Raw genomic sequence first — 7,136 nt, forward strand, 5'->3', positions numbered from 1 at the left:
TAGTGATGGGTCGTGGGTAAATACCCACTGGGTGGGTAAATAAAAATTGGGTATTTACCCGGGTATTTATCCACCCCCAGGGCGGGTAAATACCCGGGTATTTAAAAAAAAGAAGAAAAATAAACAAAAAACATCGTCACTTGATTTTTTTTTTTTAATTTCCCGGGCACAATTCGACTGAGGCGCTTCTTGAAAATACCCGGGTATTTATAAAAATTGGGTATTTACCCGGGTAAATACCCAGGGTATTTACCCCAAAAATAAGTACCCGGGTATTTACCCATCACTAAATTCAGACGAGGTACACTTCGACATTTACATGAGGATTAAGTACCATGACATTCACACGGTAACTATCTTGACATTCACATAAATAGGTACCATGACATTCAGTCCAACATTACCTTGACATTCAGACCATCATTACCTTGACATTCACACCATCATCTTGATCTTCACATGAGGATCATCATTGACATTCAATTTATGAGGTCCTCCAGGCTCCTCCATGACATTCACACGAGGACCACCATTGACACGAGGATCACTTCAACATTCACACCTAAAATAGAGCGAGAGCTAACGTTCACAAATCTGACCTCTCCGATACCGGCGCACACACGCAAACCATTTTGAATGCATTGAGACAACCTTCACACCTAAAGTATACAAACAGGATATCAGCATTTTGTACATTTTCAGTATCGCGTTTCTCATTCTGAGGAGAAGTTGTCGTGCGCTCTTCAATTTTTTTGTTCGCGTAGAAATTTGCCTCGAAAAGTTTGCGAGAATTTTTCATTTCTTCTCTGGTGTCTAAAAATTTCGAGAGAATTACGATTTTTCTTCTATAGAACGGTAAAGACACACATTCCTTTTATAGGCAGTTTTTTTTTGTATCGTTTTTAAACTTTGAGGACTCTACGTCTAGTGTTCCCGTCCTGTGGGACCTATTCGTCCCTAGCTTGAGTCGTTCACAAATCTGACCTCTCCGATACCGGCGCACACACGCAAACCATTTTGAATGCATTGAGACAACCTTCACACCTAAAGTATACATAGGTACAAATACAAACATCAGGATATCAGCATTTTGTACATTTTCAATTTTTCAGTATCGCGTTTCTCACTCTGAGGAGAAGTTGTCGTGCGCTCTTCAATTTTTTTTTGTTCGCGTAGAAATTTGCCTCGAAAAGTTTGCGAGAATTTTTCATTTCTTCTCTGGTGTCTGAAAGTTTCGAGAGAATTACGATTTTTTTCTATAGAACGGTAAAGACACACATTCCTTTTATAGGTAGTTTTTTTGTGTGTATCGTTTTTAAACTTTGATGACTCTACGTCTAGTGTTCCCGTCCTGTGGGACCTATTCGTCCCTAGCTTGAGAGAGGTACCGTGTTTCGGACAGGTAGTCATAAAAAAGTCGGTCAAGTAACTATGTAGGTAGCTCGAAAAGATATTTCATTTGGCAATACTTCTGTGTGTATCGTTTTTAAACTTTGATGACTCTACGTCTAGTGTTCCCGTCCTGTGGGACCTATTCGTCCCTAGCTTGAGAGAGGTACCGTTTTTCGGACAGGTAGTCATAAAAAAGTCAGTCAAGTATGTAGGTAGCTCGAAAAGATATTTCATTTGGCAATACTTCTAAAATCAATAGGTAATCCATATAATAAGTAAATCTGGTAATAAAGGCTTAGTGTGCATTGCATTGATTCTGGGGACACACCCCTTCAAGGTATCTTCAAAATTCCAGTCAACAACCAAACGAAACTAGGCGAGTTTTTTATTCATTTTAATTTCTCTATTAATATTAACGTAGTGGTAATATTAAAAAACACATGAAGGTAGGTATCTAACTATCTACACAAAACACAATAAAATAATGCCATAATATTATTCTGGTTCCATGTACTAAGTAAGTAGCTAGCACCCCTTCAAGGTATCTTCAAAATTCCAGTCAACAACCAAACGAAACTAGGCGAGTTTTTTATTCATTTTAATTTCTCTATTAATATTTTAACGTAAGTACTTAAGTAGTGGTAATATTAAAAAACACATGAAGGTAGGTATCTACACAAAACACAATAAAATAATGCCATAATATTATTCTGGTTCCATGTACTAAGTAGCTAGGTATACCTTGGTAGGTACAAGGAAATATCGCGTGCTGAAAAATTGATTCCTAAGGAAATTGAAATGCAATAGAATTTAAATTAAAATGAATAATATCAACCGTTGGTATGATGGCAACCGGTTGCATGATGGGACTTTTTAACCTTAGTACACGATATGTGAAGGAAGAAAGGTGGATACCTGATTATAATTATAATTTATTACCTACCAATTAATTTAGGTAAATAAAACAGTCGGATTCAGACACGGGGGCTAGTCCTAGTCAAAATGCAATAGAATTTAAATTAAAATGAATAATATCAACCGTTGGTATGATGGCAACCGGTTGCATGATGGGACTTTTTAACCTTAGTGCACGATATGTGAAGGAAGAAAGGTGGATACCTGATTATAATTATAATTTATTACCAATTAATTAGGTAAATAAAACAGTCGGATTCAGACACGGGGGCTAGTCACTAGCACATCTAGCACAAAGACATACCTAGATGATCTTTACATGGCGTTAAAACAAAGGCCTTTAAAAGAAAACCAGAATACAAACCCTTACCCCCAACTCTAGTCCCGGGGTTTAGATTAGCTTAAGGCTTCAGTCTTATAAATTACATAGGTACAACAAGTGTCAGATTTTTCACCGCTTGCGATAATTCCGGAGCTTTCTTTTCATAGTTCATAATTTTCCTTTGTTTAAAAAACTTGATGAAGAGATTCTTCCATTTTCATTGAGAGACTTTGCTTGATTTTTTTTGTCTCTCTGTTTTCGAAGGAGGGATTAGATTTATGAAATGCTGAGGTAGAATTTTCTGTAGGAAAGATTCGTAGACAACTCTATTCTGCTTCTAAAAATTGAAAATTCAATTAAGTAATCGTGAAATTAAATGAAAATAATTGAAATTATGTACGTAGCTCTCTTCCGAAATCAATTTTAATTTATGAGCTTTCTTCTTCATAGTTCATATTTTCCTTTGTTTAAAAAACTTGATGAAGAGATTCTTCCATTTTCATTGAGAGACTTTGCTTGACTTTTTTTGTCTCTCTGTTTTCGAAGGCTGAGGTAGAATTTTCTTTCCTTTTAATTTTGTAGGAAAGATTCGTAGACAACTCTATTCTGCTTCTAAAAATTGAAAATTCAATTAATCGTGAAATTCAATGAAAATAATTAAAATTATGTACGTAGCTCTCTACCGAAATCAATTTTAATTTACATTTTCAAATAATCTACCTATACTTAGTATTTCAAACTTCATGAGAACTATTTACTTAAGTCTTTAAGTAGGTGCTTACCTAAGTAAAAACTACTAAACTTTCGATCTCTCTTCCTTTTTCGGTGCTTTTCTTTTGGTGTTCATTCAGTACTTGATTCGCCGCCAGAGATTCCTCCATGCTTGACCTGTAACTTTGTAATGACTTCATTAGAACTTGCATTTCCCTTCTGTATCTCCGTAGCACTTCTTGCACACAACTCCATTGAATATGCCTTGTCAAACGCTGACTTTTTTACATTTTCAAATAATCTACCTATACTTAGTATTTCAAACTTCATGAGAACTATTTACTTAAGTCTTTAAGTAGGTGCTTACCTAAATAAAAACTACTAAACTTTCGATCTCTCTTCCTTTTTCGGTGCTTTTCTTTTGGTGTTCATTCATACTATTGTGAATTCAGTAAATTTTGTGCAATTGATATCCCTGGGTGAGTTCAAATGTAGTGGAGACGCCTAATTCACCTCCATTTAGCTGGTTGGAATTTGAAGGACATCTTCAGCAATTAATCACAGGTAAGCAAGTTGCATTTTTTCTTCTTCTTCTTCTTCTTCTTCTTCTTCTTCTTTTTCCTTGTGAATTCAGTAAATTTTGTGCAATTGATATCCCTGGGTGAGTTCAAATGTAGTGGAGACGCCTAATTCACCTCCATTTAGCTGGTAGGAATTTGAAGGACATCTTCAGCAATTAATCACAGGTAAACAAGTTGCATATTTTTTTTTTTTTTTCATACTTTTGGTAGGTAGATACCGATTTTTACCCTTTTAGGTGACCTAATTACTTCCGTATTCTCATACTGATTGATTACTCGTGAAGCATGATGGTTCAATTGTTCTTTGTAAAGTGTAAGTAGGTACCTCTTTAAATATTTGTTAATTTCTCAAGTTCTAGGTAGGTACTTCCTACAATATTTTTTGCTTACCTATATTTGAATTCCTAATATGTATGTACAAGTATGTAATATGTATGTACCTATTATGTGACCTAATTACTTCCGTATTCTCATACTGATTGATTACTCGTGAAGCATGATGGTTCAATTGTTCTTTGTAAAGTGTAAGTAGGTAAGTACCTCTTTAAATATTTGTGAATTTCTCAAGTTCTAGGTAGGTACTTCCTACAATATTTTTTGCTTACCTATATTTGAATTCCTATTGTATGTACAAGTATGGTATATGTATGTATGTACCTATTAAATTTCCGGTTGCCAGGATACGACTTGTTATCAGGAGGGTAATTAATTATTACCAATTCTAATTAATCGAAAGTAAACACTCATAACAGGTACATATTCAATAAAATTGAGACAATAAATTTGAGCAACCTTTTTGGTATGATGAGACAATAAAATTCAAGCAACCTTTGGTATGGCCAAGTGGGTGGCTAGGTATTCAATAAAATTGAGACAATAAATTTGAGCGACCTTTTGGTATGGCCAAGTGGGTGGCTAGGTATTCAATAAAGTTGAGACAATAAATTTCAGCGACCTTTGGTATGGCCAAGTGGGTGGCTAGGTATTCAATAAATTTGAGCAGCCTTTGATGTGGTCAAGTGGGTGGGTAGGTATTTCACACTGTAGGTCCTGGGTTTGACTTCCAACTGATTGAAAGTTTTTTCACATTGTGCTTCAAATATAGGTTGACAGTACTTAGGTTCACACTGTAGGTCCTGGGTTTGACTTCCAACTGATTGAAAGTTTTTTCACATTGTGCTTCAAATATAGGTTGACAGTACTTAGGTACATTGAATTTGTGACATGGGGTGGTAGGTATTTTGCGGAAAAAAAAAATCTAGGTAAACACTCAGAGTAAGAATAACATAGAGGGAGCATTTGGGTCTTTTTACATATCAAAGTCGAAGGACAGTTCACGAACAGCTGACTAACCAAAATTGTTTAGTCACCTGACTTCAACCTATTATTTTTTTCTGCTTTGATAGGATAGAATCTTGACGTGTTTTGGCGCCACTAAATTTCCTACTTTGCTCAATTTAGAAATAATGCTTGTTTATCTATGTACAATATCTTACACTTCTCCCGTTGGATCTCTCAGAGAGTACAATAGAGTTTTTGTTGTTTAGGTGTACTTACTTACTTGTCATGTCGGAGATTGGCACCGACCAACGAGTCATTCCGCATGTTTGTTCATTTATTTTCCGTTTGCTTAATGGAATCTGCTTTTCTCAGCCCATTTTGTCATTTTAGACATCGCTCCACTATAGAAATTAGTTCGGATCCACGATAGAACATCTTAGAATACCTATTAAAATACGTAGATACCTATACCTACGTACTTTAGATTGTTAGGACTCCGGACTGTTAGGAGGACTCTGTCTATCGACAGTCTCATGTTGACTTTATGCTGGTCCATTGGGGGACTTTTTTGATGCATCATCTTTGCTTCCGTTAAAGTCCATTCTAGATCTCATTGTGAAACTGAATCAGGGAGCTTGTGGAACCAACGAGCGAAATATAGAGGGGTAGAGACTCACTTCTCCCGTTGGATCTCTCAGAGAGTACAATAGAGTTTTTGTTGTTTAGGTGTACTTACTTACTTGTCATGTCGGAGATTGGCACACGAACGAGTCATTCCGCATGTTTGTTCATTTATTTTCCGTTTGCTTAATGGAATCTGATTTTCTCAGCCCATTTTGTCATTTTAGACATCGCTCCACTATAGAAATTAGTTCGGATCCTTCGGATCCACGATAGAACATCTTAGAATACCTCTTAAAATACGTATATAGATACCTACGTACTTTAGATTGTTTAGGACTCCGGATTGTTAGGAGGGCTCTGCCTACCGACAGTCTCATGTTGATTTTATGCTGGTCCATTGATGCATCATCTTTGCTTCCGTTAAAGTCCATTCTAGATCTCATTGTGAAACTGAATCAGGGAGCTTGTGGAACCAACGAGCGAAATATAGGGGGGTAGAGACCTAGAAACCGTCCAGGTACCTAGTACGAGTATATTTCCGTGAAAAGACTGCGTATTTTGAATACCATGATAAATTCATAACAAGATGTCTCTCGCACCCTGGTGTTGTGGTGGTGTCACCATAATGTGACGAGATGTGTGTTAAGATACAAAAACTCCATCACCGCATTGTGATTGACGGATGTGCTTTTCCTATGTACTGTCTTGAGATAAAATAATGTTTAAATAGAAAATACGTAAGTAATGTAACATTCGAAAATAATGTAGGTACGAGTAACATGTGTAAATACGTACCTTCTGAATGACGTCACATGTCGTCCAAATAAGTATTTGCAAAATGCCACTAGCAAAGTACGAAGTTATACTTTCAGAAGCATCAGACTATTGTTTTGGCATAAGGTAAAAGTCAAGTGCTTTATTTAGAATTTTAGACTGTCGAGGACCTTTATGTTAATGTAGCTAATTTAAATACTTAAGTAAGTACCTAAATGAAAATTGAAATTTTCTTAAGGGTATCTCGATTATTGGGTGTTTTACATTTAAGTAGTACCTATACTGCTTTATTGGTTAGGACGGTTAGGTATAGCTATTTTCCTTTTTCTGTAGAGCTCTATTGTGTAACAACTGTCACTAACTGACCAAGGTGACCTTATACATCAGTCACAAGCAGCGACTAATACTAGGTACAACTATTTTTACGCATTACTCGCTTGAGAAGTAAAAACAACACTATCAGTCATAGGTATCAGTCCTACTTATTTGAATAGTCTTGATGTCTCGTGTCATCAGTTTTCTTGTTCTTTTCCTCC

General features: G+C 36.0%; 1 long non-coding RNA gene across 1 annotated transcript; it reads left to right on the forward strand.

Annotated features, from left to right (window-relative positions):
* The first annotated feature begins 724 nt into the window (after nucleotides 1-724).
* On the forward strand, nucleotides 725-3,458 carry LOC113468854. The gene is made up of 2 exons (XR_003392457.1): nucleotides 725-855; nucleotides 3,305-3,458. It is a non-coding gene; the product is annotated as an uncharacterized LOC113468854 (long non-coding RNA).
* Nucleotides 3,459-7,136: the final 3,678 nt, after the last annotated feature.

This window comes from Diaphorina citri, unplaced genomic scaffold, assembly GCF_000475195.1.
Source record: "Diaphorina citri unplaced genomic scaffold, Diaci psyllid genome assembly version 1.1 scaffold37, whole genome shotgun sequence".
NCBI lineage: Eukaryota > Metazoa > Arthropoda > Insecta > Hemiptera > Psyllidae > Diaphorina > Diaphorina citri.